The 19,587-nt window shown below is 46.3% G+C and overlaps 1 pseudogene; it reads left to right on the top strand.

The window, feature by feature from the left end:
• LOC136612155 (zinc finger protein 850-like) overlaps positions 1-19,587 on the top strand; it is a 460,849-nt pseudogene that overhangs the window by 392,384 nt on the left and 48,878 nt on the right.

Genomic DNA, 19,587 nt, shown 5'->3' with positions numbered 1-19,587 from the left:
TCTGTTTTCATTTTTAGACGGCGTTTAGCCTCATAGGTGAGGTGTGCTAAATACCCAAAAATAGAACGGGAACCCTTCGAAAATTGAGCGGGTGTCTGCGGCTGTGTGAGAGGCTCCATTGAAAACAATGGGATCTCTGTGCTGAAAGCGCTAAGCACATGTATACAAGGGAGAAAACTGTCTGTGTGAGAGAGGCCTTACACTGTTAGGTCTTGGCCTGCTGTTTTGTACAAAATCTATTCCTGCTGTTCAAAAATCCATACTATGTTTTGCAATAAAATTAGAAAAAAAAACAGACATGTATAGAAGGGACACGTGTCACATGTAGACGAGGGGAAGAAAAAACAGCACTCCATGTGCAAGGTGTTTATATAAAGAGCAATAGATCCAAAGTGGAAATTCTCACCAGGGCGATTTGTGCTAGCGGTAAAACTTACCGAGAGCTGCAGTCACTTCCATCTGGGATGGGGGGTGGGTCAAACACCTCTTTGAGAATAGAGAAGATCAGGAAGACCAAGCGTGCTGAATAAAGGTGAAGCCGCTCAGTCAAGGAGAAGCACCTTTATAGACAGGGTAATGCTTTTTTTTTTTGTAAATCAATTTTTATTAAGCTTTTACATGATTACTTACCACAACGAGCCTTGTCACAGAGATCACAATGGCAGTATCAAGTCACAAAAGCAATAAGTCCCACATCGGACTCGCCAATTAAGATTTAAAGCAAGATTAATTATCAATAGAAGAGTGAACTCTGGGGGAGAACCAGAAACAACAACACATCGATATCACTATATAGTGACAAAATGGGAAAGGGAAAAAGAAAAAGGGACCAGATAGGGGAAACCTAAGGACGAAGGGAATGAGGGGACAGGAGAGGAAAGGTACGGTAGTACGCCGTCTAACCTGCTGCTCCACTCATGAGTTGACGAATGGTAGAGACCCCACTAAGAGGGCTGCCAAAACCCGCCAGCTCCTCAGAGGGATCTGAGCGGGACACCAACTGTCAGTAAATCCAGCTCAATGTCTCACTCCGTCCAATGCTTGGACAGTCAGTACGGCTGCATCTTACCTCTCACTCTTTGCCAAGGGCTCCAGACTTGTATAAAAGTATCGGGAGTGCCCTTTGACCAACTGGAAAGCTCCTTTAAATTCTAAGCAAGATCCACTCTCTCCTTTCAATGGGCCAAAGTTGGAGGTACTTTTTGAAGCCATAGAAGGGGGATAAAGGCCTTTGCTGCATCAATCAGAAAAGCAACCAGCTTGTGTTTTAAGGGGTGGAAAGAAGCAAAAAGCCTCCAGAGAAACAGCATCTTCAGAGGGAGGTGTTAAGCCGCCACCTCCATTCCTGTAGGGTTGCCTGAAGAGGGAGCAAATCCACATGTTACGGAGCATGGTCAGAGAGCGTCATGGAATCTATACTGGATTTACCTAAGGTTGTCAGGAGACCAGAGCAGATGAACACATAATCCAGCCTCTTAAAAGAGGAGTGGACCTGAGAGAAGTACGTATAATCCTTAACAGGAGGGGATAAATGACGCCAAGCGTCCACAATATGCAGCTTCCGCAGACAACGATTGAGCTTCCTCAGTTTGAAAGCGAGACCTGGGATCGGCCCATTGATGAATTGATCAAAGGATGAAGGGTAACATTAAGATCACCTCCAAGAAGGATGGGACCAACAGCAAAATCTTTAGGTACATTCAACTGCCCGACCAACCAGCTAACCTGATCGGAGTTTGGGGTATAAAGATTAGCTATAGTCAGTTTTACGTTATTAATTGTACCTCTCAGAAAGAGGACCCTACCGTCTTCATTAGCATACTGTGCCTCACAACAAAAGGGGATAGATTTGTGAAATAGAACAGAAACCTCCTTTGAGGCTGACGTGGAATGAGAATTGTGAAACCCCTGCAAAAACTGTCTCCCTGGTTGAGATATGTACTTGCCCCTCTTAAAATGTGTCTCCTGTAAAAAAGCTATTTTAGTGTAATACCTTTTCAGGAGCAGGGACACAGTGTGCCTTTTGAAGGGTGAGTTGAGAACCCTCATGTTGAACAAAGTACGACAAAGAGGTCCCTTCATGTCTAAATCACCAGCTTGATAAAGACCCGAGTGCAGGGTCGATACGTGGCTGCTTGCTTCCTCATGACTATTCAATAAAGAAGAGGATTTTAGTGAATGCTGCCTGGTTCTTCTCCTTTTCTACATTGTAAATCAGCAGAGTAACGACCAGTCAACTGTCAAGTGCACAGAGGAGAAAAGAGACATTAGAGAGAAGAGAACGCACCTAGATCCTCCAGAGAACTATGGTGTACCTCAAGAAGAGAGAGAATAAAAAGGAGAGAATACAAGAGGAAAAAAAGGAAAGGGAAGACAGATTCCAAGGAAAATAAATATAAAAACAAAGAAAAATGATCTTGGTATCAGACGGAGGGGGCCTCTTAATTTACGAAACCTTCCACAATGCGGGCGAGATACATCAGAATTGCAAGTATGCAGAATAAAATAAACTACTCACACACAGCCTGGTCTGACAGTCATGGTCTATCAGGTGTTATATCTTACTCCAGTTTAAAATCCAGTTGACAGTCTGGAGAAAGGAGGATGTGACTTGTAACTGGGACTTTAGTAGTCTGCTGAACCTGCTTTGATCAACCAGTCCAGGTGTGGAACTGTCAGAACCTGCAACTCTCGGGGCCGCCGTGCCCGCACCACCGGTCCTGCCACCCGGGCTACAGGAGTGCGGCGTAGGGGAGCCCCGGTTCTGGTGATCTCCCCGGGCCGCTGTAAGACTGGTCGCCGCCGGGTTGCTAGGGAGGCAGCTGGTGCTTCTAGTCACTTGACTACCAGGCTGGCTTCCCTAGTAACGGTCTGTGCTGCAAGACTGGGGGCGTGCCCCCAGCACCTCCCTGATTAGCCCTGCTGCTGTCAGGCTCCCCGCCCCAATCAGCTTCTGGGGCGGGAGCACTGACAGCATTTAAATAGGTGTGTTTTCCTTTCAGGCCTTACCAGTGTTAGTTTGGTTCTCCAGCTGCACCCGCGTTTATCCTGACTGCTCTTGTGACCTCGGCTTTTCTGACACCTGCTTTTGGACTTGACTACGTTTTGCCTGACCCCTCTGTACTGCGTACCCTCTTGTTGCCTACCCGGATTGTCTGACCATTCTACCGTTGTTTGTCTCAGTGTCTGTTTGTCTCCCGTGTCCCGCTTCCCTAGTGAGGGTAGGGACCGTCGCCCAGTTGTCGCCCTGGGGGTTAGCCCAGGGGGGCAAGTAGGCAGGGACAGGGGTTGCGGGATATCTCAGGGACCCCCATATCCCGGACACTGTCCTGACAGGAACAATCGATAACCCCTGAAGTGTGAGCTGGGCTGCAACTGCAGTGGCAACTGTGCTTACATCTAGGAGAATGAGAACCAATAGTGACCCCCTACAGTGGCCTCAATAGTAATAGTGACTACCATAGTGGCCGCAGTAGTAAGTGACCCCCATAGTGGCCCCAGTAGTAATAGTGACCCCTATAGTAACGCCAGTAGTAATAGTAACCCCCACAGTGGCCCCAGTAGTAATTGACCCCCGTAGTGGTCCCAGGAGCAGCGCGCCGAGGCAGAGGCACGAACGGGGGTCTGAAGGGCAGAAGGCACTGGACCAGCGGAGGAGCCGATACCGGCGCCCGGAGGTGACAGGAGTCTGAGGAAGAGCCGGCAGGAGGAGTGCAGAAGCTGAGCAGGTCCCGGAGCAGCAGCAGGAGGGCAGAGTGACAGGTGGAGTGGGCGGCCGCCCGGAGAGCAGGTGACATCACTGTGGAGGAGCTGCAACAGGAGCCGATAAGTATCTTCTGTGTGTGTGTGTGAATCTAAGTGTTTGTCTTCTGTGTTTCTAGTGTGTCCTGGTTGTGTTTTCTGTGTACCTAGTGTAAGTGTGTGTGTCTGTGGGTCTAAGTGTTTGTGAGGAGGAGAAAAAAAAAAATTTTTTTGTTGTGTGACCGGTTGAGCTGAGGGTAAGCGTTCGTGTGTGAGCGGTTGCGTGCAGGCATCAGCGTGTGAGTGGTTGCGTGCAGGCGTCAGCGTGTGAGCGGTTGCGTGCAGGGGTCAGCGTGTGAGTGGTTGAGCTAAGGGTAAGCGTCAGTGTGTGAGCGGTTGCGGGCAGGGCTCAGCATGTGAGCGGTTGCGTGCAGGGGTCAGCGTGTGAGCGGTTGCGTGCAGGGGTCAGCATGTGAGCGGTTGCGTGCAGGGGTCAGCGTGTGAGCGGTTGCGCAGAGGGGGCAGCGTGTGGGCGGTAGCGCAGAGGGGGCAGCGTGTGAGCGGTAGCGCAGAGGAGGCAGCGTGTGAGCGGTAGCGCAGAGGGGGCAGCGTGTGAGCGATTGCGCAGAGGGGGCAGCGAGTGAGCGACTGCGCGTGAGTGGTCTTTGCAGGAAGCAGCAGGTGAGTGGCAGCGTGTGAGCGGTTGCACATAGGCGACAGCGTGTGAGCGGAGTGTGAACAAGTCTACCTTCACTACTTCCACAAGTAAATTGTAGATCCCCATTAGGATGAGTTCCATGCCTGGCAATGCCATCCAGTGTGCTACTTGTGCAATGTATGCGGTCCTTGATCAGCCGATTGAGGGTTCATACTGTTGCGCAAGATGCGTGCACGTCGTACATTTAGAAGCCCAAATCCTGGATCTAAATGGGCAACTGGCAACACTGAGAGCCATTGACATCATGGAAAGGAGTTTGGTGCTCACTGAGCAGGCACTCGCTGGGGTAGAGGCGGGGGCGGATGGTAGAACGGAAGAGCAGGGGGAGCTTGCAAGAAGCTGGGTGACAGAAAGAAGGAGGGATAGAGGGAAGAGAACCAGGGAGGCTAGTCCTGAACTGGCACAACCCAACAAGTTTGCAAGATTGGCAGATGAGGGGGATGCCATTACAGAGCCAGCACCGCTGCAGCACGACACGCCCTCTGAACGCCAGGGGGATGACTGCTCCAGTGAGAAGGGGACGGGGAGCGTAGGGCAGGCTAGACAGGTCCTAGTGGTGGGGGACTCAATTATTAGGGGCACAGAGAGGACAATCTGCCATAAAGACCGGGATCATCGAACGGTGTGTTGTCTTCCTGGCGCTCGAGTTTGACACATCGCGGATCGGATTGACAGATTACTGGGAGGGGCTGGTGAGGATCCAGCGGTCATGGTGCACGTTGGCACCAATGAACAAATTAGAGGTCAATGGCGGGCCCTCAAAAATGATTTCAGGGACCTAGGGTCCAAGCTTAGGGCGCGGACCTCCAGGGTAGTTTTCTCAGAAATACTACCTGCACCTAAAGCCACACTAGAAAGGCAGCAGGATCTTAGGGAGGTAAACAAGTGGCTCCGGAGTTGGTGTAAGAAGGAGGGATTTGGGTTCCTGGAGAACTGGGCTGACTTTGCTGTCAGCTACAGGCGCTACCGTAGGGACGGGCTGCATCTTAATGGGGAGGGTGCAGCTGTGCTGGGGGAGAAGATGGCTAGAAGGCTGGAGGAGTGTTTAAACTAGGGACTGGGGGGGAGGGCAAAATGAGAAATAGTGGGGTAGCCAGTGTAGCGACCTGGGTCAAAGAAATGGGAATGGGGGTCGAGCGGGGAGGGAGGGGGGTTAGTACAGTTAGAAATGTGACGTCAGCCATTAGTACGAATAGCAACAAAACGAATTTAAAAAACAAAAATAACGATATCAATTGTATGACCACAAATGCACGAAGTCTGATTGGTAAAGTTGGTGAGCTTGAAGCAAGAATGACTGATGAGAGTTATGATATAGTTGGAATAACGGAAACATGGCTTGATAAGTGTGATTGGGCGGCGAATTTACAGGGGTACAATCTCTTCAGAAGAGACCGAAGGAACCAGAAAGGGGGAGGGGTATGTCTGTACATCAAATCGAGCTTAAATCCGAGACTACGGGAGGACATAGGGGTAGGAGACGAACAGGTGGAATCTCTGTGGGTAGAAATACAGGGAAGAAAAAGTAACAAAATCCTGATAGGCGTTTTCTATAGACCACCAAAAGCAACAGAAGAAACTGAAAACTTACTATTAAGGCAGATAGAAGAAGTGTCAAACCGCAATGAAGTAATTATCATGGGGGACTTTAATTATCCTGATATAATATGGGAAAATGAGACCTGCAAATCTTACAGGGGTGATAAGTTCTGGAGAGTAATTAAAGATAATTATCTGAACCAACTTGTGCAGTAACCAACGAGAGCGAGGGCCATTCTGGACCTAGTACTAACTAGCAAACCGGACCGAATAAAGGGGGTACAGGTTGAGGGGTACTTGGGGAACAGTGACCACAATATAATCAACTTCCAGCTGTCATTCAATAAGAAGCCTTATCAGGGAGCGACAAACAAACTAAACTTTAGTAAAGCAAAATTTGATGAGCTTAGAACTACTATCGGTAACATTAAATGGGACAACATCCTCAAAAATGCCAGTACGGAGGACAAATGGGAAAAGTTCAAAAGGATCCTAATCACTTCATGTGAGCAGTTCATTCCCTTTAAAAATAATAGAAAATCAGCTAAAAGGAAACCAATGTGGCTCGACAAGACGGTAAGAGGGGCAATAAATGAAAAAAGAAAGCGTTCAAACTACTAAAGCAACAAGGAAGCGAAGAAGCGCTAAAATCGTACAGGAAAAAAAACAAAATATGCAAAGATATGATCAAAATTGCCAAGGAGGAGGCGGAAAGACGGATCGCCAAAGAGAGCAAAAACAACCCGAAGCTATTTTTCAACTATATTAACAGCAAAAGGATTTGCAGGGAGAGCACTGGCCCTTTAACAAATAATGCAGTGGAAATCATTGAAGATGATGGAGGGAAGGCAAATCTATTAAATAGTTTATTTTCAAATGTATTCACAAATGAAAAGGAAATGCCACACGAGATACAGGGGAATAAAATAAACCCCTCGCAAAATATGTCATACCTAACGCAGGAGGAAGTGCGGAACAGGTTAAAGAAGATTAAAATCGATAAATCGCCAGGCCCAGATGGAATACACCCAAAGATACCAAGGGAACTAAGTGATGAGTTAGCTAGGCCGCTATACCTAATATTTCTAGACACTATCAAGACCGGTGTTGTACCATTGGATTGGCGCATTGCTAACGTGGTTCCAATTTATAAAAAAGGGACCAAAAGTGAGCCTGGCAACTACAGGCCGGTAAGTCTCACTTCAGTAACGGGAAAAATTTTCGAGGGGATTCTGAGAGACGCCATCGATGAGCACCTCAAGGAGAACAAGGGAATAACTCCTCACCAGCATGGATTCATGAAGGGTCGCTCATGTCAGACAAATCTGATCAGTTTCTATGATGAAGTAAGCTCTAAGCTGGACCTGGGAGAGTCTATGGATCTCGTATATCTGGACTTCTCTAAAGCGTTTGACACCGTGCCACACAATAGGCTAATATACAAAATGAGGCAGCTCGGATTGGGTGAAAACGTGTGTAATTGGGTTAAAAATTGGCTCAATAATAGAAAGCAGAGGGTGGTAATAAATGGTTCATACTCTGATTGGGCCACAGTCACTAGTGGGGTGCCACAAGGTTCAGTATTGGGCCCCATTCTGTTCAATATATTTATCAACGACCTGATAGAGGGACTGCACAGCAAAATTTCAATATTTGCAGATGACACAAAATAATTAATGCAACGGAGGACAATGTACGGCTACAAACTGACCTAGATAAGCTAGGGGCTTGGGCAGAAAAATGGCAAATGAAGTTCAATGTTGATAAATGTAAGGTTATGCACATGGGCAGCAAGAATGGATGTTACCAATATTCACTTAATGGGGTACCGCTGGGGAAAAGTGATATGGAAAAAGACCTGGGGGTGCTAGTGGACTATAGACTAAACTGGAGTAACCAATGCCAATCAGCTGCTGCAAAGGCAAATAAAGTTTTGGGATGCATTAAAAGAGGTATAGGGGTGAAGGACGAGAACATTATCCTTCCACTATATAAGGCACTTGTCAGGCCTCACATGGAATACTGCGTACAGTTCTGGTCACCGGTGCTCAGGAAAGATGTTACAGTACTGGAGGGGGTTCAAAGAAGGGCAACTAAACTAATACATGGAATGACGGGACTGGAATACCCAGAGAGGCTATCCAAATTGGGACTATTTACTCTAGAAAAAAGAAGGTTAAGGGGCGACCAAATAACTATGTATAAATACATGAGGGGACAATACAAGGATCTCTCATGATCTGTTTATACCCAGGACTGCGACGGTAAAAAGAGGGCATCCGCTACGTTTAGAGGAAAGCAGGTTTCATCACCAACATAGAAAGGGATTCTTTACTGTTAGAGCAGCTAGACTGTGGAACTCTCTACCGGAGGAAGTGGTGATGGCAAAATCCATAGAGGAGTTTAAAAGGGGACTTGATGTCTTTCTGGAGAGGAAGGATATTATAAGCTATAAATCTAAGATTATGCTTCAAAGTATTTTTATTGGGTTTGCACACAAGAACAATTTCGAGAGAATAACGTATTAACTTGATATACACATTGTTTCAATGGCTCTTGTGCATTTTGTCATAAATGTCGTTCAAATAACATTTCGTATAAACTAGCAAAAGTAATAACTAGATTACCATAGTGAAAATTAGTGAAAGAAAAAGAGAAAGAAATAGATAGATGATAGAGGACAGAGTGGGGGGGGAAGATGGGTCAGTGGGGGAGGGGGAGGGAGGGGGGTGTGGAGCACTAATGGCCACACTAATGCAACTTGTGTTTTAGCAATGTGTACCTTAGGGATAGTGGATTCAGGTTGGAACAACGCCCGATTGGAGCCAGGTCTTTAGGTCGTTGGAATTGCGGAATAGTATCCAAGCTGACCAGATTGAGTAGTATCTCTCTCTTTTGTTCTCATCTCGAGCCATTATTTCCTCCATTTGTGCTATATGGTCCACAGTCTCCAGCCATTGGATCCTTGAGGGAGGTAGGGGAGACTTCCAGAGCCGCGGAATTATTTGTCTCATGGCTATTAGGAAGAATTTGAGTGGGCTTTTTTTGTTTTTGGTTATGGAGCCAGGGAGTATAGATAGTAGTGCCGCCTCCGGTGTAAGGACTACCGAGTCCCTGAAGATAGCGTTATAGAGGTTAGTTATATCGCTCCAGAGAGGTGAGACCATAGGGCACTCCCACCAGATATGGAGGAGACTACCTCTTTCCCGGGAGCAGCGCCAGCAGGTATCCGGGGTCTGGGGATACATCCTGGCCAGAGTTGTGGGTGTTCTATACCACTGTGAGAGTAGTTTGTAGTTGGTTTCTTGAAATTTAGATGAGGTTGTTAGAGTGTGAGTTAAGACAAAGGACTTAAGCCAATCTTCCTCTAGGAAAGTTTTCCCCAGTTCTCTCTCCCATTTCCCCGTATAAGCAACAGCATCATTTTGAGTCTCTGCCGACACAAGGAGATGGTACATTACCGAGACCCCGAACCTAATCGGTGTGAGAGCCACACAGAGTTTCTCAAACTGGGAAACAGGAGAACAGAGAGCTTCCACGCGTCCCTGGGTCTGGACAAAATGTCTTATTTGAAGGTATCTTAGCCACGCTCCAGGTCTGGAGACCCCATCTCCCAGGATCTCATTCATAGGCTTAACCCCTGATGTGGAAATGACATCTCTAATCCGCAGGGGAGGACAAGTCCCCTCTGGTAGTTGGGAGAGCTTCTCGTTTAGCAAGGGAAATTCTGGATTCCCGGACAGGGGGGTAAGGGGACCTGGTCTGGAAACTAGTCCAAAGCGATTCGCGAAACTATTCCAGGTGTCCAGTAGCCGACTTGTCAGAGGTGGTATAGGTGTGACTCTGCGAGATGCTATTGGCGAGAGCCAGAAGAGGCCCATGATTTGCGAGGGGATACTCTCGTGTTCGAGTTCGACCCAGAGCTTGGATGTCCTATTGTGAATGATGTCCAGAATGCAATTGCAGATGGATGCCTTATGGTATAAAGAGAAACTTGGAAGGCCCACTCCTCCATTTCTCTTTTGGCGTACTAGAGTCTTGAATCTCACCCGGAGCCTGGAGCCACCCCAGACAAAGTCGCGAGATATCTGGTTTTTTTTTTTTTCAAAGTACTATCTAGGCAGCTTTAATAGGAGGGTTGTGAAGAGGTATAGAAAATTAGGGAGGGAGTCCATTTTTAAAGCATTAATTCTCCCGAACCAGGAGATGGTAAGGGGGCGCCATTTTTTAAGGTCCCTTCCTAAGTTAGCCAGAATCGGTTTGTAGTTTAGGTTAAAGAGATCGTTGAGGTCGCTAGTTAATGCGATTCCAAGGTAGTTAATGTGATGATCACCCTTCCATTTTATGTTGAAGGAGGACTCTAGGCTCATAGCTTCATCTGATGGAATTGTTATATTTAAAATTTCGGACTTGTGAGCGTTGATTTTGAAGTTACTGACCCGACCAAAGCATCTAAGTTCTGATAGAATTACTGGTAAGGCAATTCTCGGGTTGGTAAGATATACCAGAAGGTCATCCGCGAACAGAGCCAGTTTGTGCACTGATGCGCTTGTTCTGTAGCCTTGTATATCGGGGTTGGCTCTGAGGGCGTTGGCCAGGGACTCCATCACCAGGATGTATAGGAAGGGGGACAATGGACAGCCCTGTCTTGTTCCATTGTTGATTTTTAGGGGGGAGGAAAGAGATCCGTTAACTCTGACACACACTGTGGGATGTCGGTACAATGCCATAATCCAGGACAGACACCTAGGTCCCACACCAATTTTTCGAAGGGTTGCTTCCAAGAACCCCCAGTGCACTCTGTCGAACGCCTTTTCAGCATCTACTGACAAGAGGCACAGGGGGCTCCCCGCGAGATGGGCTCTAGAGATTAGGGAGACAGAACGGATCGTATTATCTTTTGCCTCCCGTCCTGGGACAAATCCAGTCTGCTCTTTATTAATTAAGGCTGGGATGAGCGGTAAATCTAAGATTATTTGTTAATCCGGGTATAAAGGCAGGTAGGAACTAATGGGGGTTGATCCAGGGAACAGTCTGATTGCCATTAGGGAGTCGGGAAGGAATTTTTTCCCCAAAGTGCTATTGGCTTCTGCTCTTGGGGCTTTTTGCCTTCCTCTGGATCAACAAAACAAGAGGCTAGACAGGCTGGACTAGATGGACATTGTCTTCATTCAGCCTTACGAACTATGTTACTATGTAGTAGTAACAGTGTCCCCTATAGTGGCCCCAGTAATAATAGTGCCCCCATAGTGGCCCTAGTAGTAATAGTGACCCCTATAGTAGCCCAGTAGTAATAGTGACCCCCACAGTAGTAACAATGACCCATATAGTGGCCCCAGTAGTAAGTGTCTCCTATATTAGCCCGAGTAGTAATAGTGACCACCATAGTAGTCCCAGGGATACTGCCATGCCAGATGCCAATAGCAACATTCCCATTGGATCAGGAATAGGTAATGTGGCGTTTTTTATGTAGAAGGTATATCTGGATACAGAATTGTATCTTTCTGTTTACTGAGGAAACCTTTGGTATTTGTCATGCAGAAATAACAGTCAGTATGGTGGTCTCTTTGCTCTCGCCGTACCATTGGAATGGCAAATGGCATTCTACTCTTGCCTTTCAGCCCTTGTGTGAAATGAGTGTTACATGACACACAGATGATGTGTGGTATCCACTTATCTTTGTCACTTATTCTGAAATCCTTGTGATAGGCCCACTTTACCAAGGATGGGATTTTCCTCCACTGTGTCTTTGCTGTGAACTGTCCGCAGACAGAGCAGAAATTGTCTGGGTTGTTCAGACATCCGCGCTGCTCAGCCATATTGTTATTAAATTTTGAAAAACAGTCCCAGTCTGACCAATGACCTGTAAAAACACAGTTCATTACTTACATCTCACTGGTGGATGATCCGAAGCATTTCCTCCATGTGGAAACATACCTTATATGTTACATAAACCTACCCTTAGGTTGGGTTCACGCTGGGTGGAGATCCCGCGGAATGCCTGCAGTGGGACCGCATGAAAATTCTGCAAGTTTTTCGCAGCAGGAAAGGCTGCATAAAACCCCCCGCCATTTGTCGCGGGTTCATAGGCAATTTGTCCGCCTGTGTTCCGCTTTGGAAATCTGTACAATTGACATGTCGCTAATTTGAATTCCGTGCCACATGTCAGTTTCTGCACGGCTTCTCTGTAGCGGACTATCCGCAGTGCATGGATAAGCTTTTTGCAAATCTTGGCCACTTTGCTGCTTAAACTCGGACTTAAGAATGCATGCAGAATTTCCATGCGGGTAGTTCGTACGGACATTCAGCGGCAATTCCGCCCCGTGTGAACCCAGCCTTATAGTGTTCAATGTGTAACAGTGATTGCAAAATAGTTGCACAATCACTTTTTTAATTCTTTTTACTAAGCGAGGTCAGTGACAGGACAGTTGGATTACATTAACCCCCCATAATTGGATAACCTTATGTGGCAGAAAAAAAAATCATATTTGAATTCAGCACTAAAGTTAATATGAGCCGCTTATCTGCTTATCCGTTACAAGAATTGTGTTGCAAGAACAGTGTGATTGTTCGATGTAAACGCAGCCAACGATCGAACAACGAGTAATAAATCGTTTGCTTTTCATTCATTTCAGGCATAAAAATGATCATTGGCCCGTTCACTAATCGTTCGGTTTAAACCGCGCTCGTTCCGTCGCTCTCACTCACTTGTTCAGCGAATATGAAGGACTGAACGATTTCTCGTTTAAATGAGCCAACGATGTATCTGCCCGTACAAGTAATGATGTGCTGACATCAGTGCAGGCCCAATGAGAACGCAGAAGACACGGCACAGACCACATCACCTGACCAGCGGTGCTGCGCTCACTAGAGGCCGTGTCTGTCCAGTGAAGGAAGCATCGAGAGCGCAAAGACTTCAAATGTGAGGTGGAGCGCGGTATCTTCTCGAATTAGCGGTGGAAACGCAGTTAATTTCAAGGCACAATCTGCACTAATGTGTCTTTTGCGGAAACTCTGCGGATTTCGCTGTGGAATTTTCCGCTGCTGAAATTCCACAGCATTTCCACTACACAAACCCAAAATGAGTGAACCTGATGCCGTTTTTTTTGTCACATATTGTATCTTATTTCGGTCGTAAAAGTAGACGAATTTTTTAAAAATTATCAATTTTTCAATTTTGGACAGTATGTCCAATATGTACTGTATTAATTATCAGATAGATATTGCTACTTATTTACTATATTTTTGAAGCACAGTTAAAATTTTTTGAACACTTCTGAACAATTTAGGAGATTTCCTAATTTACCAGGAATTTTTTAAATTCTGATGTATATTGTTTTTATTTATAATTTTTCATCTATATAACCGATATTGATGATTAAATGGAATCAATTGATGTGATAACTAATTTCTGTGATATATTAATGTAAGGGTGCGTTTACATAGAGCACAATTGGTGCGGATGACCTTATGTATTGGTGTAAATTGCCCGCGGAGCGCAGCAGTCCGGCCTTTTGTAACTGACAGATGTTCATTTTGTTTATATTGAGTTGTCTCAAGTCTCGGTGAAGGTCGTTAGACATGGCACCTAGTGCGCCAATTACCACTGGTATTACTGCTCCCAGATTGTGCCAGAGACGGTGTATTTTGACCTACAAGTCTTTATACATGTCCATTTTCTGTTGCTGTTTCTCATCGACCTGCCATCACTGGGTATCGCAATGTCAACACAAAACTGCCAGCATGAGGGCATTCTCTGCCTGGCCAGGCACACAAGATAACTCCTGGTGACAGCCATTTAACTCCTTAGATGCCGCAGTCCGTAGCAACCGCAGCATCCAGGTTGTTAGACACAATGAAAGGGCTCATCCAGAAGCTCACTATGGCGCCTTTTCTAGTTATTGTCCTACGTATGAGAAGAAGCTTATAAAAAGTGAGATGCAGTGTAAAGTGGCAGACAGTATAAACCAGTATATAATAGTACTAATGTATACAAGGGGGGAGGGAGAGAAAGGCCTAGGTGCTAGAAATATGTGTACATACTGCAACTAATCACTGGGGTGGCGTCAGTACTGATGTGTGTTTCAGCAAGGCCTTTTAGGTTAGTATTACATTGCAGGGATTAAAGACACTGAAGGAAATATATGAAAAATGTCTAAAAGAAAAAATTATGTTGCCCATAGCAACCAATCACAGCGCAGCTCCTATTCCTCATCTTGCTCTAAAAAAAAATGAAAGCTGTGCCGTGATTGGTTGTTACGGGCAATAAATACAACTTTGGTTTTAGACTCTTTCATGACTCTCCCTGCAAGATTCCATCCAATCTTCACTCTCTTCTCCTTTGCACACAATACAGGAGCTCCGCCCCTCATGTAGTGATCACATGACAGTGACATGCTCTGCCCCTCATATACTGATCACATGATGATGATCTCATCACAGGTCCTTCAGCTTTCGCAGTGCCGCAGCTCCTGGTCCCTGCTGTTGTCTCTGTTATCAGCCAGAGGATATATATATACACTGATATCAGCCCTCCGCGTGTGACTCTGGCCGGCAGGTAAGAGGCAGCGGAGGGTTTCTGGCTTGTCGTGTGGCAATCAGAATAATCCCCAGATCTCCGACCCTTCTGAGTAATCGGTGATATAACATGTAATATTGTATCGCTCAAGAAAGGCGTTGTCAGCGCAATATCCGCTAGTTGGTGTGTTGTCAGAGTTGATGCCTGAGGAAGCTTACAGATCGCCCTGCGCCGTCCAGGTGATGGGAGGGCGCTGATCTATTTATAAACGAGGCCAGAAGACGCCTCACTTGTTACTATGTATCATTTATTAGCATTCATGTATCACCGCTGGCTATTTATAGCTCTGGAGGGGCGGCGACCTCTCTGCAGGCAGGACTGCTCTCAGGCCCGTTACACCGCTTCTCATCAGACCTCTGGAAACGGCCGTACATCCCTGTGATACAGACTATGGTAGAGGTGGGAGGGACGCCCAGGGTCAGCGGGTCTTCACTATCACAATAGCTGAATGATGCTTTACTAGATGCTCCATTACAATGGAGGAGATTCAGCAGGCTATAGCAGACATGGCAGTGAACAAGTCCCCCAGACCGGACGGTCTCCCTACTGAGGCAGATCAGAGATATTCAGAACAACTTTCTCCGGTTTTGCAGGACACATTGCAACAGGCCCATCTGGAAGGCTCCGTCCACCCTCTTTTAACGATGCCACCATTATACCAGCTTTCTCCAAAAATAAGACACTGTCTTATATTAATGCTTTCCCCAAAGAGGCACAGTGTCTTATTTTCAGAGGGGTATTTTAATATTCACATTGCAGGCACCGTTTGGGTCCCTCTCACTGGGCTGCGGCACTCTGGCAGTCTTCCCTGTAGTCCTCAGCTCTGAGAGAGCATTCTCTTTTTGGTAACAGGGCTTGAATACTCCGCCTCCAGCAAGAGATTGCTGTGGTTGGTTCAGGAACGCTGCCAATCAGAGCTAGCGTTCGATGAACCACTCACAGCCATTCAATGATGTCATGCAATGAAGATTGTGGGAGTGCCGGAGAGCAGTGCCTGTTAGGTGATAATTGTTTGGGGTTTTTTTCATGTAGTGTAGCAACAGGTTATTTTTGGGGGGAGGGCTTATATTTCAAGCCCCCTCCCCACCCTAAAAATTAGGGCTTATTATCAGGTTAGGTCTTATTTTCAGGGAAACATAGTAGTTCTACTAAAACCTGGAAAGGATCCCACAGAGTGCGACTCCTATCGCCCAATATCTCTATTTAATGTAGATTATAAAATTTTAAACAAAATTTAGGCCACCAGGTTAAACCAAGTCATACTGTCTATCATTAACCCCTTAATGATGCTACCTTTTTTTTCCCATTTTCGCTTATTCCTCCCCCCTTTTAAAAAAAAAATTGTAGCTCCCATTAACTAATTTATCCATCGATTTCGCTTTGTAAGGGCTGGTTTTTTTAAGTGGAGTAAAATGGAAAAAGAAACAAAACATTCCGCCATCTTTCAGTACATCTTGTTTCTATGGCGCACAAACTGCAACACAAATGACCTGATGACGTCACTCTATGGGTCAGTACGATTACTACGATACCAAACTTGTATATTTTTTTTTTTTTTACTGTACTACTTTTTTTTTTTCAAAGACATTTAATTTTTTAAGGTTGTTTTCTGTCACCATCTTTTGCGCATAATAACTTAAATTTTTCTGTTGATGTCGTTGTGCGAAGGCTCATTTTTTTATGAGACATCCTGTGCTTTATGTTGCTAATAGAGATAAGCGAGCATACTCGCTAAGGGCAAATACTTGAGCGAGTATTATCCTTAGTGAGTACCTGCCCGCTCGTGAGAAAAGATTCGGGTGCTGCTCACTCCCGCAACACACTGCTCGGTGTTCAATTTGTCTCTTGTAATCTTTTTAAGGTAGCTCTCCACTTCTTATTGGGTTAAACTGGTGACATTTAGTGGAGAGTTTACTTTGGTCCGTTGAGGAGGAGCTTCACTACTGAGCATGTGCAGAGACAGCAGCACAGATTCATCTCAACTAAAAGCCTTGAAGAATTAGCATAACGATACTTAAGGTCCATTTACATGGGACGAATGTCGGGCAAGCGATGCCTAACAATCATCCCTTTGTCTCCGTGCTCCTGCACAGGAGCTAGCTGGTTCACGGAGCAGCCAGCAGGGGGCCAGGGCAGTGCAGGAGATTTCTTTTCTCTCGCTCCCCTGCCCCTCTCCATTGAGATAACACAGCGGCTGTTCATAACTGAACAGCCACTGTTTACCCTGAACGATGAGCAATCAGCTGATTGTCTATCGTTTATGCTGCATAAAAGATCAGTGATGAAGCTCATCGTTCAGTTTAAACAGCCGCCGTTCAGTAGTGGAGAGGGGCGGGGGAGCGAAAGGAGAGAAATCTCCTGCACTGCCCCACCCCTCTGCTGGCTGCTCCGTGAAGCAGCCAGCTCTGCTAGCTCCTGTGCAGGAGCACGGAGACACAGGGACGAGTGTCGGGCATCGCCTGCCCAACAGTCGTCCCATGTAAATGGACCTCTGTCTAATGGAGAGGAAAGGCAATAACAGACTTTCTGTAGCTGTTCTCATATCCTGGTTATCAATGCCTTTGATAAATAGGGGCGTAGATGAATGGAACATATACTTATAAGACATTTCAAAACTTTTTCTAAATTCCTATAAGAGAAAATATGTAAAAAATTCTGCATTGAATTAATTATACCATATGTATAATCACTGTGCCTATCTCGTGCCTATCTAAGCTGGCTTTGACTCCATGGCCCTGGGTGCAGGTTTCATGTCTGAAACCATACTGGCTCCCCTCCTCTGGTTGAGATTACAGAATCAGCTGAGCTGGCTGTTCTATAGGTCTTTGTAACCTTCTAAGGCTTCTTTCCCACGAGCGTATATCGGCCTGCCGTTTTTACGGACGGATGATGTACACTGTGATCTGATGCATTGGATTCCAATGCAGCAGATCACAGGCCGTATTCCTGAGATGTAAAAGCGCCCGGACGACCAGTATAGTCCTGGAACTATCTTTTGGGCCGGAATATGTCGGCCACTGCATAGCCTTCTATGGGAGCCCATAGCAGCAGCCATACGTGGGAGGGAGTTTAGCAGCGTGACTGCTAAACTCCCTCCCTCTGTTCTCCTCCTCGCTCGCAGGCTCATCTCTGCTCTCCTCCCCGATGGCTCTTTGCAATGGGAGGGTGTGGGGGTGGAGCTAGGCCAGCAATGGGAGGAGGTGGGATGGGCGCCGCTAGCCCAGCCCCTCCCATTGCAAAGAACGAGCAGGGAGGAGAGCAGAGGTGATCCTGAGAGGGAGGGGAAAGTGGCAACGGCATGGTGACCTCGGGGTATATGCGCTGGGGCCCATGCCGTGTGAACGGGCGCACAAATCGTAGATTTGTGTGCCCGTTCACAAGCTACTATGCCCCAGATGGTACCGTATATTGGCTGGCCGTGAAAACACCGTACAATATATGCTCGTGGGAAAGAAGCCTAAGGGGTGAAATGGAGTTACATAAACAGCGTAGCACAGCGAACTTCCGGCAGTACCAGAACCCTCCAGTTTATCCAGTTCTCTTGTATTCTCATCCAAAGCAGTCCTTCTCCCGAATGACCCACCAAGGATGGACAAAGAAAGAAGCGACATTACCATAAGAATATTAAACTTCACCTTGGAAATCATCTACCTGCTGACCGGGGAGGTAAGTTTTTATATTTCTGTTATTTTTGTTGTATTATGTAACAAGTCAGACTAAGGGAAGAGAAAATCCATTTTAGGAAGTAACAGGGACAATTCAATGTTCGGTATAAGTCTATGTTCACATCTGCATTTGGGGTTTCCGTTAGGAATCTGTCTTATAATGGAAACAAACAGTCTCAATTGGACCTCATTAACTATAATGGTGTCCGTTTGATCTCCATTCAAAGGTCCGACATTTTACTGAATGAAAAAGTCCTTCATGCAGGACTTTTTTTTTTCCGGCGGTTTGTGCCGGATCTATGATGGACCCTCCGGACTGAGGTTCCTTCCACAGATCTTAAAATAGCCCAACGGCTTCCAGACCTTCCAAGTGAAGGAAAACAAAAGAACTGAACAGCAGAGAATGTGAAGATCGGCCACCAATATGGTCAGTTCTGTATGGTGGGAACCAATGAGCTAATAGTAATGTTGTAGGAGCAATGAGAATGGTAAGTAGGCTCCTTGTAATGAGGAGGGAAGGGCAGCGAGGAACCAGCAGGATCACCTGGCCGGAGTTCTGTCTGGACCTTGGATTTTTTAAAATCACAAATCTTACCGCAAATGTTAAGAAATCGGAGAACCCCTTTTACTTATGTAAAGGTTTCAATCATGTCCGCTCTTTCCCTTCTCCTCCAGGTTACAGAAATGTAAGGGGTAATGTTATAGCATACTTTTATCACCTATTCACAGCATAGGTAGTAAGTCTAATTGATCAGGGTCTCACCACTGCGAACCCCACTGATCTTGAGAACTGGGGTCCTGAGTTCACCTCTCATCCTCTCTGCACCCTTTGTAGCAAGGAGGGACTGCCAGATACAGACCAGTTCAAAGCACTGGGTTACCTCCAGCAGTTCTACAGAAATGAATGAGGCAGTAATATGTATGCTCGGCTGCCAGATGTCTCACTAGAGTAAGGAATACCAGGTTTAGTAGCCTACATGTCTCTGCATACACAGGATTACACAATAGTGAAGAAGACATCCGGTGATGATGCGACTCCCAACAGCCATCTCCATGAGTCAGGAGGATGGAGCAGGAGCCAGAGCCCCATCACAGAGGCTCCTCCTCACTTACCGATACATGAGCAGAAGATCCTAGAACTCACCAACAAGATCACTGAGCTGCTGACTGGAGAGGTGACACTGCTGGGAATGCTGGGAAATTATACAGTAACAGCACTAGAGGTGTCTGGGTAATGACGGTATCATTGTGTTGTCAGGTTCCTATAAGGTGTCAGGATGTCGCTGTCTATTTCTCCATGGAGGAGTGGGAGTATTTAGAAGGACACAAGGATCTGTACAAGGACA

Source organism: Eleutherodactylus coqui, chromosome 1 (genome assembly GCF_035609145.1).
Source record: "Eleutherodactylus coqui strain aEleCoq1 chromosome 1, aEleCoq1.hap1, whole genome shotgun sequence".
Taxonomy (NCBI): domain Eukaryota; kingdom Metazoa; phylum Chordata; class Amphibia; order Anura; family Eleutherodactylidae; genus Eleutherodactylus; species Eleutherodactylus coqui.
The sequence above is the reverse complement of the archived record's forward strand: the minus strand, read 5'-3'. Positions and strand labels throughout refer to the sequence as shown.